The sequence below is a fragment of the Eschrichtius robustus genome, chromosome 11 (genome assembly GCF_028021215.1).
Source record: "Eschrichtius robustus isolate mEscRob2 chromosome 11, mEscRob2.pri, whole genome shotgun sequence".
Taxonomy (NCBI): Eukaryota; Metazoa; Chordata; class Mammalia; order Artiodactyla; family Eschrichtiidae; genus Eschrichtius; species Eschrichtius robustus.
In genome coordinates, this window is record NC_090834.1 from 17945930 (window position 1) to 17960041 (window position 14112).

The window sequence follows — 14112 nt, forward strand, 5'->3', positions numbered from 1 at the left end:
CAGAGTCATGGGACAGCTCTCCTACCCTGTACCCAGCTTCAGCAGGCCACTGCCTTTCACTTGTGAAGGCACTGCTTGTTTCAAGAGGATTCTCTTAGCCTTGCTCTCAAACCTCAAGTGTAATGTAAGTATGTGTGGTAAGAGCAGATATCCTTGACTTGCTCCTGATCTTAGAGAGAATGCATTCTGTCTTGCTCCATTAATTATGATGTTAATATTGCTTAGTATAGATGACAACAAACTTACTACATGTCAAAATTTGTAACCTACATCTAAACAGAACTGAGGAGATTATTAGAATTATTTAGAATACATTTTATAAAACAAGAAAGTTTTAATTAGGTAACTCTTGAACTTAAGAAACCAGAAGAGACAGTCCCAACAAACAAGTCAGCAAGGAGTCAAAAAATTTGAGAACCAAAAAGCAATAGGAAGTGTATGGTTTTATCCTGACACCAAACACATGTCATTTATCTGCACACCAATCTATTCTCCAATGCCAACTAGTTGCCCAACAATTCAATTCAACTCTATCACTAATTGTCCAAAGGTAGCACAGACCCCACAGGTTAAAATTTCAGTCAGCTCTCACATCACACACTAGTCGAAAGTCCCAGGGGCCACCTACACTTCTGACCAACCAGCTATAAATGGGGATTCCCACAACCCGTTCTTCAGCTTTGATTATTTACTAGAATGACTCAAAGAACTCAGGAAAGCACTTCATTTCGTATTGCCTGTTTATTATAAAGGATACATCTAAGGAACAGTCAAATGATAGAGATGCATAGGACAGGGTATGGGGGGTGGAGGGGCACAGAGTTTCCGTGCCCATTCTGGGCACATCCTCCCAGCACACTGATGTGTTCACCAACCCAGAAGGTCTCCAAATCTTGTTACTCAAGAGTCTTTATAACTCAATTTCCAGCCACTCTTGTCTCCCCAGGGGTTGGGAGATGGCGCTAAAGTTCCCACCCTTTAATCACGTGTTTGGTCTTTCTGGTGACCAGCCTCTAACCTTAATCACCTCATTAGCATAAACTCAGCTGAGGTCTAAAAGGGCTTGTTATGAACAACAAAACACACTTTTATCACTCAAAAAAAATTAGAAGAGTTCTAGGAGCTTTGTGTCAAGAACTGGGGACAAAAGCCAAATATATTTTTATTATACCACAAGGAGTATTAACACAACTAAAATCTAGTCTTTCAAAAGACTAAAAAGAAAGACAAGTCTCTTAAAGACTGATTGAGAGAGTCTTAATTAACAAAATAGAGAATGAGAATAAATATATATACTCCAGAAGCTAAGAGAAAGAATGACATGAAACCAACAAATTTAAAAACTAAAAGAAATGAAACATTTCTGGAAAACCATAAAATGCCAAATTAGCTTAAGGAGAAAAAGGAAACTCAAAAAGAGCAGTAAGCATTAAGGAAATAGAAATGGTAATTAAAGACTTTCTTCTTGAAATAAGCACTGGGTTTAGATGGTTTTACAAGTGACAGTGGTTGAACTTTTATGGAAGAGATCATCCTAACTTATGTAAGTTTTTGCAGAAAACAAAGGAAAGCATGCAATTTATTCTATGAAACCTTATGCCAAAGCTGACAAAGATAACACAATAAAAGAAAATTACAGGCTCATTTAACTTAGGAACATAGATATGAAGACCCTAAGTAGAACATTAGTTACCTAAACCTAACCATGTATAAGGTAAATAAAATACCTATATTAGTGACCAATGACCTTTCAGGTTATGAGAATCCAACTAAGTTAAGGGTTTTATTTAATATCACTACTTCAACTTATGTGGCCTCATGTTTGTTTTACAAGGGTCATTTTTGATTTAGGGGACCTTGCCAACAGGTGTACCCTATGAAACGAGATCCACAATGGCGCACCTTTGCAGGTGTGCTGCTGCTGCCTCTTCTTTCAGGGGACATGAGCTGGTTTACAGCACTCGTAATCTCAGATCTGATGCCTCTTATTTATCAACTTTTGCAATGAATGTGGAATCAATCTGTTGTATTTCCATCAAGTTCTTTTGCTCTATTTTTTCTTCTTGAATTTTGTTCTCTTTCCCTTAAAGATTGAATCACACAAGCATTGAGAATCATATATTGGGTGGGCCAAAAGGTTCATTCGGTTTTTCCCGTAAGATGGCTCTAGTAGCACTTAGTTGTCTTTAACTTCATTCAGAACAATTTTGTTAGGTTGTATGTGACAGCTGTCATATCAGCATGCACGTAAAAAAAGACCTATCAAAATTGGTGAATTTTGGGGTAGCCATTTTAATATCGAAGATGGAAGAAAAGAAGCAACATTTTCGGCATATTATGCTTTATTACTTCAAGAAAGGTAAGAACGCAACTGAAATGCAAACAAAGATTTCTGCAGTGTATGGAGAAGCGGCTGTGACTGACCAAACGTGTCAAAAGTGGTTTGCGAAGTTTCCTGCTAGAGATTTCTTGCTGGACGGTGCGCCACAGTCGGGTAGACCAGTTGAAGTTGATAGAGATCAAACTGAAACAATAATTGAGAACAATCAACATTATACCACGCGGGAGATAGCTGATATACTCAAAATATCCAAATCAAGCGCTGAAAATCATTTGCACCAGCTTGGTTATGTTCATCGCTTTGATGTTTGGGTTCCACATAAGTTAAGCGAAAAAAACCTTCCTGACCATATTTCCACATGAGATTCTCTATTGAAACGTAATGAAAGCATTCCATTTTTAAAACAAATTGTGACGGGCGATGAAAAGTGGATGCTGTACAACAATGTGGAATGGAAGAGATCATGGGGCAAGCGAAATGAACCACCCAACCACACCAAAGGTTGTTCTTCATCCAAAGAAGGTGATGTGTATATGGTGGGGTTGGGAGTCCGCTATTATGAGCTCCATCCAGAAAACCAAACGATTAGTTCCAACAAGTACTGCTCCCAATTAGACCAACTGAAAGCAGCACTCGACGAAAAGCATCCAGAATTAGTCAACAGAAAACGCATAATTTTCCAACAGGATAACGCAAGACTGCATGTTTCGTTGATGACCAGGCAAAAACTGTTAGAGCTTGGCTGGGAAGTTCTGATTCATCTGCCGTATTCACCAGACATTGCACCTTCGGATTTCCATTTATTTCAGTCTTTACAAAATTCTCTTAATGGAATTTCAATTCCCTGGAAGACTGTAAAAGGCACCTGGAACAGTCCTTTGCTCAAAAAGATAAAAAGTTTTGGGAAGATGGAATTATGAAGTTGCCTAAAAATGGCAGAAGGTAGTGGAACAAAAGGGTGAATATGTTGTTCAATAAAGTTCTTGCTGAAAATGAAAAACGTGTCTTTTATTTTTACTTAAAAAACCGAAGGCACTTTTTGGTCCATCCAATATAATGCATCTTTGTGAGCACAGTCTTCAAGGTAAGATGTGTCATTGCTTAAAAAGAAAACTCCTTAATGAGAGAAGATAAGACTTATTACGTGATGTGATTAATAAAGAAAAATGCTTTGGCATGTTGTGTTTTCAAAATGATTTTAACTATTGAAGTAATTGTGGCTATTTTAATGGTATTTGGGGTCATTATAGTAAAAACAGATTTTTTTGTTGCTGAGAATACTTAAAATATTTTCCTATTGAAATTAATAGTAATCATATTTGACTTAATGAGAATTCACTTTTATAAGTCAGGTTTTTCAAAAACAGATATATTCCCCTACAAGGTGAAGTAATCTTAACCTCATTACCAAATTTGATTTATCTCAGGAATGCAAGGATCTTTTAAAAATAGAAAATCAAAAATCTATAAATGTAATTCATGAAATCCCCTTAAGAAGAAAAATTAATGCTTATTTTCATAGATACACAAAAGTATTTGATAAAGTTATTTGTACTCTTTTATAATAGATATTTATGTTAAAAACTCTCAACAAAAAACAAGAAAATAGAAGGGAGTATTTACTTTTTTTTTTTTGGGGGGGGGGGAGTATTCACTTTTAAGGAGGCTATCTGCCAGAATTCTACAACAGTTATTGTATTTAACAGGGAAACTTCAGAAATTGTTCTTTAAAAAATATGGAAATGGCAAGGATGCCCACTATCATCCCTGGCCAGCACACAAAGGTGAGAAAAAGGATTTTAAAATATTAGAATTTGAAAAGTAGACAAACTGTCATTATTTCAAGACCATATGATATCTGTATTTAACCTAGCAAAATCAAGAGATTTTTCTCTGAAGTACTAGCCAATAGATATAAACCCTGGGTCAAAGTTTAGCACATATTCAATTTTACTAGAAATTGCCAAACTCTTTTCCCAAATGACACACCAGCAGTGTAAAAAAGCTCCTTTAAGAAAAATACCTGGCCCCCAAAGTTACAATTTGCACGCTTTCAAATTTGGCCTAATGATGAGTATGACATTTCTGTCACTGTGATTTCAATTTTCACTTATTTGGTAACTAGTAATAATGAACATCTTTTCACATGTATTAATTAATCATTCAAGTATCATTTTATATGAATTGTTTATTCATATCTTTTGCCTGTTTCTTTATTAGATTGTCTAGCCCTTAGCTTTGGTCATAAGTATATTCTCTTGCATTTTCTCCTAAAAGTTTTAAAGTTTGGCTTGTCACAATTTAGCCTGAACCTATCTGGAATTTCCATGATGTAGGGTAGGAATCTTATTTTATGATGTTTTCTTTCTTTTTCTTTTTTTTTTTTTTTTTGGACAAATAATTCTTCATTAAATTGTGTATCCTTTCCATCAACTTGTAATGACAACTCTGTTATTTATCAAGGTTTCTTAGCAGGTTGATTTATGGGCTTTTTATTCTATCTCAGTGATCAACCTATTTATAGATGTGCAAATACCAGACTATCTTTTTTTTTTTCTAATTGGAGTAAAATTGCTTTACAACGTTGTGTTAGTTTCTGCTGTACAATGAAGTGAATCAGCTATATGTATACCTATATCCCTTCCCTCTTGGATCTCCCTCCCACCCCCCCATCCCACCCACCTAGGTCGTCACAGAGCACCGAACTGAGCTCCCTGTGCTATACTGCAGGTTCCCACTAGCTATCTATTTTACACATGGAAGTGTATTTATGTCAAATCTAATCTCCCAGTTCGTCCCACCCTCCCCTGCCCACCCCGTGTCCACATGTCCGTTCTCTACATCTGTGTTTCTATTCCTGTCCTGCAAATAGGTTCATCCGTACCATTTTTCTAGATTCCACATACATGCATTAATATACGATATTTATTTTTCTCTTTCTAACTTACTTCAGTCTGTATGACAGACTCTAGGTCGATCCACATCTCTACAAATGAGCCAATTTCGTTCCTTTTTATGGCTGAGTAATATTCCACTGTATGCATGTACCACATCTTCTTTATCCATTCATCTCTTATTGGACATTTAGGTTGTTTCCATGTCCTGGCTACTGTAAATACTGCTGCAATGAACATTGGGGTACATGTGTCCTTTTGAATTATGGTTTTCTCTGGGTATATGCCCAGTAGTCGGATTGCTGGGTCATATGGTAGTTCTATTTTTAGTTTTTTAAGGAACCTCCATACTGTTCTCCATAGTGGCTGTATCAATTTACATTCCCACCAACAGAGCAAGAGGGTTCCCTTTTCTCCACACCTTCTCCAGCATTTATTGTTTGTAGATTTTTTTGATGATGGCCATTCTGACTGGTGTGAGGTGATACCTCATTGTAGTTTTGATTTGCATTTCTCTAATAATTAGTGATGTTGAGCATCTTTTCATGTGTTTGTTGACAATCTGTATGTCTTCTTTGTTGAAATGTCTATTTAGGTCTTCTGCCCATTTTTTAATTGGGTTGTTTGTTTTTTTTTGATATTGAGCTGCATGAGCTGCTTGTATATTTTGGAAATTAATCCTTTGTCAGTTGTTTCATTTGCAAATATTTTCTCCCATTCTCAGGGTTGTGTTTTCGTCTTGTTTATGGTTTCCTTTGCTGTGCAAAAGCTTTTAAGTTTCATTAGGTCCCATTTGTTTATCTTTGTTTTTATTTCCATTTCTCTAGGAGGTGGGTCAAAAAGGATCTTGCTGTGATTTATATCGTAGAGTGTTCTGCCTATGTTTTCCTCTAAGAGTTTTATAGTTTCTGGCCTTACAGTTAGGTATTTAATCCATTTTGAGTCTTCCAATCCAAGAACATAGTATATCTCTCCATCTGTCTGTGTAATTTTTTATTTCTTTCATCAGTATTTTATAGTTTTCTGAGTACAAGTCTTTTGCCTCCTTTGGTAGGTTTATTCCTAGGTATTTTACCCCTTTTGTTGTGATGGTAAATGGGATTATTTCCTTAATTTCTCTTTCTGATTTTTCGTTGTTAGTGTATAGGAATGCCAGAGATTTCTGTGCATTAATTTTGTATTCTGCAACTTTACCAAATTCACTGCTTAGTTGTAGTAGTTGTTTATTGGCACCTTTAGGATTTTCTATGTATAGTATTACGTCATCTGCAAACAGTGACAGTTTTACTCCTTCTTTTCCAATTTGTATTCCTTTTATTTCTTTTTCTTCTCTGATTGCAGTGGCTAGGACTTCCAAAACTATGTTGAATAAGAGAGGTCAGAGTGGACATCCTTGTCTTGTTCCTGATCTTAGTGGAAATGCTTTCAGTTTTTCCCCATTGAGTATGATGCTTGCTGTGGGTTTGTCATATATGGCCTTTGTTATGTTGAGGTAGGTTCCCTCTATGCCCATATTCTTGAGAGTTTTTATCATAAATGTGTGTTGAATTTTGTCAAAATCTTTTTCTGCATCTATTAAATGATTATATGGTTTTTACTCCTTAATTTGTTAACATGGTGTATTACATTGATTGAACTGCATATATTGAAGAATCCTTGCATTCCTGGGATAAATCCCACTTGATCATGGTGTATGATCCTTTTAATGTGTTGTTGGATTCTGTTTGCTAGTATTGTATTCAAGATTTTTGCATCTATGTTCATCAGTGATATTGGCCTGTAATTTTCTTTTTTGTGTGGTATCTTTGTCTGGTTTTGGTGTCAGGGTGATGGTGGCTTCATAGAACAAATTTGGGAGTGTTCCTCCCTCTGCAATTTTTTGGAAGAGTTTGAGAAGGATGGGTGTTAGCTCTTCTCTAAATGTTTGATAGAATTCACCTGTGAAGCCATCTGGTCCTGGACTTTTGTTTGTTGGAAGATTTTTAATTACTGTTTCAAATTCATTACTTGTGATAGGTCTGTTTATATTTTCTAATTCTTCCTGGTTCAGTCTTGGAAAATTGTACCTTTCCAAGAATTTGTCCATTTCTTCGTGGTTGTCCATTTTATTGGCATATAGTTGTTTGTAGTAGTCTCTCATAATCCTTTGTATTTCTGCGGTGTGAGCTGTGATTTCTCCTTTTTCATTTCTAATTTTATTGATTTGCATCCTCTCTCTTTTTTTCTTGATTAGTCTGGCTAAAGGTGTATCAATTTTGTTTATCTTCTCAAAGAACCAGCTTTTAGTTTTATTGATCTTTGCTATTGTTTTCTTTTTTCTATTTCATTTATTTCTGCTCTGATCTTTATGATTTCTTTCCTTCTACTGACTTTGGCTTTTCTTTGTTCTTCTTTCTCTAGTTGTTTTAGGTGTAAGGTTAGATTGTTTATTTGAGATTTTTCTTGTGTCTTGAGGTGAGATTGAATTGCTGTAAACTTCCCTCTTAGAACTGCTTTTGTTGCATCACATAGGTTTTGGGTCATTGTGTTTTCATTTTCATTTGTTTCTATGTATTTTTTTATTTCTTCTTTGATTTCTTCAGTGATCTCTTGGTTATTTAGTAGCACACTGTTTAGCCTCCACGTATTTGTGTTTTTTACAGTTTTTTTCCTGTAATTGATTTCCAATCTCATAGTGTTGTGGTCAGAAAAGATGCTTGATACAGTTTCAATTTTCTTAAATTTTCTGAGGCTTGATGTTTGACCCAAGATGTGATCTATCCTGGAGAATGTTCCATGTGCACTTGAGAAGAAAGTGTAATCTGCTGTTTTCAGATGGAATGTCCTATAAATATCAATTAAATCTATCTGGTCTATTGTGTCATCTAAAGCTTGTGTTTCCTTATTAATTTTCTGTCTGAATGATCTGTCCATTGGTGTAAGTGAGGTGTTAAAGTCCCCCACTAATATGGTGTTACTGTTGATTTCCTCTTTTATATCTTGTTAGCATTTGCCTTATGTATTGAGGTACTTCTATGTTGAGGGGATATATATTTATAATTGTTATATCTTCTTCTTGGATTGATCCCTTGATCATTATGTAGTGTCCTTCCTTGTCTTTTGTAACATTCTTTATTTTAAAGTCGATTTTATCTGATATGAGTATTGCTACTCCAGCTTTCTTTTGATTTCCATTTGCATGGAATATCTTTTTCCATCCCCTCACTTTCAGTCTGTATGTGTCCCTAGGTCTGAAGTGGGTCTCTTGTAGACTTCATATATGTGGGTCTTGTTTTTGTATCCATTCAGCTAGTCTGTATCTTTTGTTTGGAGCATTTAATCCATTTACATTTAAGGTAAGTATCAATATGTATGTTCCTATTACCATTTTCTTGATTGTTTTGGGTTTGTTATTGTAGGTCTTTTCCTTCTCTTGTGTTTCTGGCCTAGAGAAGTTCCTTTAGCATTTGTTGTAAAGCTGGTTTGGTGGTACTGAATTCTCTTAGCTTTTGCTTGTCTGTAAACGTTTTAATTTCTCTCCGTCAAATCTGAATGAGATCCTTGTTGGGTAGAGTAATCTTGGCTGTAGGTTTTTCTCTTTCATCACTTTAAGTATATCCTGCCACTCCTTTCTGGCTTGCGGAGGTTCTGCTGAAAAATCAGCTGATAACCTTATGGAGATTCCTTTGTATGTTATTTTTTGCTTTTCCCTTGCTGCTTTTAATATTTTTTCTTTGAATTTAAATTTTGATAGTTTGATTAATATGTGTCTTGGTGTGTTTCTCCTAGGGTTTATCCTGTATGGGACTCTGTGAGCTTCCTGGACTTCGTTGACTATTTCCTTTCCCATGTTAAGGAAGTTTTCCACTATAATCTCTTCAAATATTTTCTCAGACTCTCTCTTTTTCTCTTCTTCTTCTGGGACCCCTATAATTCAAATGTTGGTGCATTTAGTGTTGTCCCAGAAGTGTCTGAGATTGTCTTCAATTCTTTTCATTCTTTTTTCTTTATTCTGCTCCTCGGCAGTTATTTCCACCATTCTGTCTTCCAGCTCACTTATTCATTCTTCTGCCTCAGTTATCCTATTATTGATTCCTTCTAGTGTATTTTTCATTTCAGTTATTGTGTTGTTCATATCTGTTTGTTTGTTCTTAAATTCTTCTAGATCTTTGTTAAACATTTCTTGTATTTTCTCAATCCATGCCTCCATTCTATTTCCAATATTCTGGATCATCTTTACTATCACTACTCTGAATTCTTTTTCAGGTAGGTTGCCTATTTCCTCTTCATTTATTTGGTCTTGTAGGTTTTTACCTTGCTCCTTCATCTGTGACATATTTTTTGTCATCTCATTTTCTTTTGATGGGTGGGATTGTGTTCTTGTCTTACTGGTTGTTTCGCCTGAGGCTTCCAGCACTGGAGTTTGTAGGTTATTGGGTAGAGCTGGGTCTTGGTGCCAAGATGAGGATCTCTGGGAGATCTCACTCCATGGAATATTCCCTGGGGTCTGAGGTTCTCTGTTAGTCCAGTGGTTTGGACTCTGAGCTCCCACTGCAGGAGCTCTGGCCTGACCCCCAGCTCGTAAACCAAGATCCCACAAGCTTCACAGTGCAGCAAAAAGAAAGAAAAGAAAGAAAAAGAAAGAAAGGAGCAGAACAATGACAAAGAATAAAATATAAAATAAGGTTAGAAAACTAACAGATACATTAGAAAGAATTAAAAAATTAAAATATAGATGAAACAACAACCAGAAGATAAAACAGAACCGAAATAGTAAAAAAGAGGAGAAAAAAAAAAAAAAAAGCTGGAAAAGGCCTTAGCTGTGGGGGGTGTGGCTTAGGCAGGGGCGGGGTTTAGGGGGTTGGTGGGGCCTATGCTTAGGACCCGCTGGGCGAGAAGAGGCCCTGGGGGAGGGCGGGTGCTTAGGCTTAACGCAGCAGGAGGGGCCCAGGAGTGCCTCTGGACTTAGAGGTCAGAGGACCAGGTCTAGGACCCCAGCAGGCTCACTGGGCCTGAGTGGGCAGGGGAAATGCTAGGTGCGTTTCCCTCTGTTGCTCCAATCCTGAAGGGCCCCTCCCCATTGGCCTCTCTTCTTCTTCCCCCCTCCCTCCCTCCTATGCCTCTAGGAACCATGCAGCCAGAGGTGGCCCCAGAAGGCAGGACACCAGACCCGGAAGCCCAACAGGCTTCCCTGGGAGGAGTGGGTGGGGGAAACACCCTCTGCATCTCCCCTGATCTTCCAATCCCGGAGGGCCCCTCCCTGTCTGCCTCTACTCCTCTTCCTCCCTCCTCCCTCCCTCCCTCCTATGCCCCTAGGACCCCCAGAGCTGGAGGGGGCCTCAGAGAACAGAGAACCAGGCTCAGGAGCCCAGCAGGCTTCCCAGGGCCCGAGTGGGTGGGGGAAACGCCCACTGCACCTTCCCTGATCTTCTGGTCCTGGAGGGTCACCCCCCACCATCTGCCTCTCTTCCTCTTCCCCCCTCCTCCCTCCCTCCCATGCCCCTAGGACCCACGAGGCCAGACGGGGTCCCAGAGAATGAAGGACCAGGCCGGGACCCAGCAGGCCCCCAGGCCAAGTGGGCAGGGGAAACACCTGCCACACCTCCCCTGATCCTCTGATCCTGGAGAGGCCCTCCTGGTCCACCTCTCCTCTTCTCCCCCCCACCTCCCTCCTACACCCCTAGGACCAACATGGCCCAGAGGGGGCCATGGAGGGCAGGGGATCCGGCCCGGGAGCCCAACAGGTTTCCCGGGGCCAAGTGAGTGGGAGAAACACCTGCCCTGCCTCCCCTGACCCACTGAGCCCCTAAGGGTCCCTCCAGGTGTGAGAACCCCTCCCCCCTCCCAGCCACCCCTCAGGGGCACCAGTCCTGTCCCGCCTCCACTTCTCCTCCCCCCTCACCCCCCCACCACGTCCTACCCAGTTGCTTGGGGGTTTCTCCCATCTCCTTGGGCATCGAGGTCCCCTACCAGTGTCCAGCAGGCACCCTAGTTGTAGGGAGACTCAAACTCCGTGTCTTCCCACACTGCCATCTTTCCACCCCCCAATACCAGACTATCTTAATTGCAACTGCTTTTTAATAAATTGTTATCTGGTAGGATAGACCCTTTATTTTAAGCTTCTTCTACAGGTTTGGTTTCCTACTTTTGGCTTGTTGCTCTTCCATATAATAATTAGTCATCGTATAGAGGTCTGATAGAACTTGGGGGAGAATTGCAATCCACATGATATTAAACTTTCTTATTCATAAACATGACATACCATTTCATTTATTCAGGTCTTCTTTTATGTCCTTCAGTGTTTTACAATGTTGCCCATAAAAATGTTTTATATCCTGTTTTAATTTTAGATGTTACTGCAAATAGAATTTTTTACTATTATATTTTTAATTGGTCATTATTACTGCTTAGAATACAATTGATTTTACATGTTGATTAGTTTCCTAGGGCTGCCATAACAAAGTATGATAAATTGTGTGGCTGAAACCACATAAATTTATTCTCTCACAGTTTGGGAGGCTAGAATCTGAAATCAAGGTGTCAGTAAGATGACACTCCCTCTGAAGGCTCTAGGGAAGAATCCTTGTTCACCTGCCTCAGCTTCTAGTGGCCCCAGGCATTTCTTGGCTTATGGCAACAGACTCCAATCTCTGCCTCCATCTCCACATGGCCTCTTTCGCTCTGTGTCTTCTTTTCTTTTTACAAGGACACCAGTCATTGAACTTCGGGCCTAACCTAAACTGAGAACGATTCCATCTTGAGATCCTTAACTAATTACATCTGCAAAGACCCTACTTCTAAATAAGGTCACGATCTGAGATTCCAGGTGGACATGAATTTTGGGTGGACATTATTCAGCTCACTTACAATCTTATATCAAACAACTTGACCAAATTTTCTTATTATTTCTAATAGTTTGTGGATTATCATATCTTCTATGTCATCTTCAAACAGACAATTTTCTCATTTTCTGTCTCTTCTGTCATTCCTTTTTTGTTCTCCCTTAGGTCTTCTTACTTTTGCTACAACTCCAGGAAAATATTGAACAAAAGTTGTAATGACAAGCAACTTTAATTTCTTCCTAACTTGAGTATGAATTCTTCTAAAATTTCACAGGTAAGTGTAATGTAATATTTGATGTAGGGCTTTAATAAACATCCTGTATTATACTAATCAAGTTTCCTTCAATTCCTAGTTTGCTAAGAGGTTGTTTTTACATTGTTGTGTTTTCAAATTATGAATGAGTGTTGCATTTTATTGTCTTTTTTTTCAGCATCAATTGAAATTATCACATTTCTTTTATCTAACTGTTAATGTAGTTGTCAAGGAGGAAAAATTGTTCCTCTATCTTCCTATGTTCAGCAGCTGCAGTCCTATATATTTTGTCTTTTTCTCTTGATCAGATTTACTAGAAAGTTGCTCATTTTTAGTTTTGTTCTAAGAATTGGCTTTTTATTCTGTTGATCATTTCTATTGTTTCTTTGTTTTATCTCTTATTAGTATCTTCTCCTACATTTGTGATTTCCTTACTTCTACTTTCTTCGGGTTTACTATGCTTTTCTTTTTCTATTCTTGACTTGCACATCTAGCTCATTTAGTGTTAATTCTTATTGCTATTTAATAGCTGCATATATATTTCCCCCTTAGTACGACTCGGCTTTCCACAACATTTGACATAAAGTACTTTCATTGCTATTCACTGTCAAATATTTTATGATTTCATTGTGCTTTACATATAAATGATGAATTTAAAAGTTGTTGAGATTTCCCTTGTGACTCAGTATTTTTGATCTTCACACGTACTTGAAAATAATGTAGTGTCTCTGTTTGTTTCCTTGGTTTTTACCCTACCTTTCTGGGATTCTTATTAAATATGTATATTGACATTTTTATTTCTTTGCTCTGTATCTTTTAACCTGTCCTTCACATTCTTTCAACTCCTTCTTGATGATTTCTGGAGAGTTCTTCAACCTGATCTCCCAGGTTACTAATTTGATTTTTGTATACATTCTACTCTTGCACTTCACTATTATTTATTTTGGTTATTATATATTGTAGACTGAGACTCTTCCACTAGTTCTTCTTTATGACTGCTCATTTGTGCTTTACAGTCAGGCAATTGGTATCTCTTCTCTCTCTCGAATGATATTTATTATGCTTAATTCTAATTCTTGCTCTATGTGGCCCATTACTTTTCTCCCTTTTTATATAGTGACTGTGCTCTTCAGCACAGTCTCATTATTTTTTCCTGTGAGGTCACATTTCCCTGGAATTATTGGCTATCAATGGTAATGTCTTCCTAGGAGAACAGGCCAAATTCCAAGCCTTAGCTTGTGCCATTGGTAGTGAATTTGCAGGGGTTCTTAAAAGGATTCTTTAGTACTAAGAGCCTGTTTTGATCTGCTCTCAACAATTTCCCATTCTGTTACTCTCACACCCAACCCTAAGTGACTCTTCTGTACCTCCACCCAAGTACGGTTTCCCCAAGAGCTGTCATCCTCTTATGATCTTAGTCATCTAAACCAGAGGTTCTCAACCAAAGGAGGTATTTGGAAATGTGTGAGGGAAATTTGGGGGTTGCTCTATTGACACTGGGTTACTACAGGCATTTAGGGCAAGGGGCTGGGGTACTAAACATGCATTATTATAACGCATAGAAAAATCCCACACGATGAAGGACTGTCCCAAACACAATGACAGTAGTGCCCCCAGTAGTGATGGGGCGGAAGTTAAAGTTTAGGACTAGCTCATTCGTTTGCACAGGAAGGTTTCTCCTCTGTACTCTCAGGGTCCCCTAGTGGTGCCTGATGCTACTACACTGCCCCCAGTCAGGTGCTCGGAGAGATGCTATTTCTCTGCCCTACAGTAGCAAGGTGGCAATCATTGTTCTAACCAGGG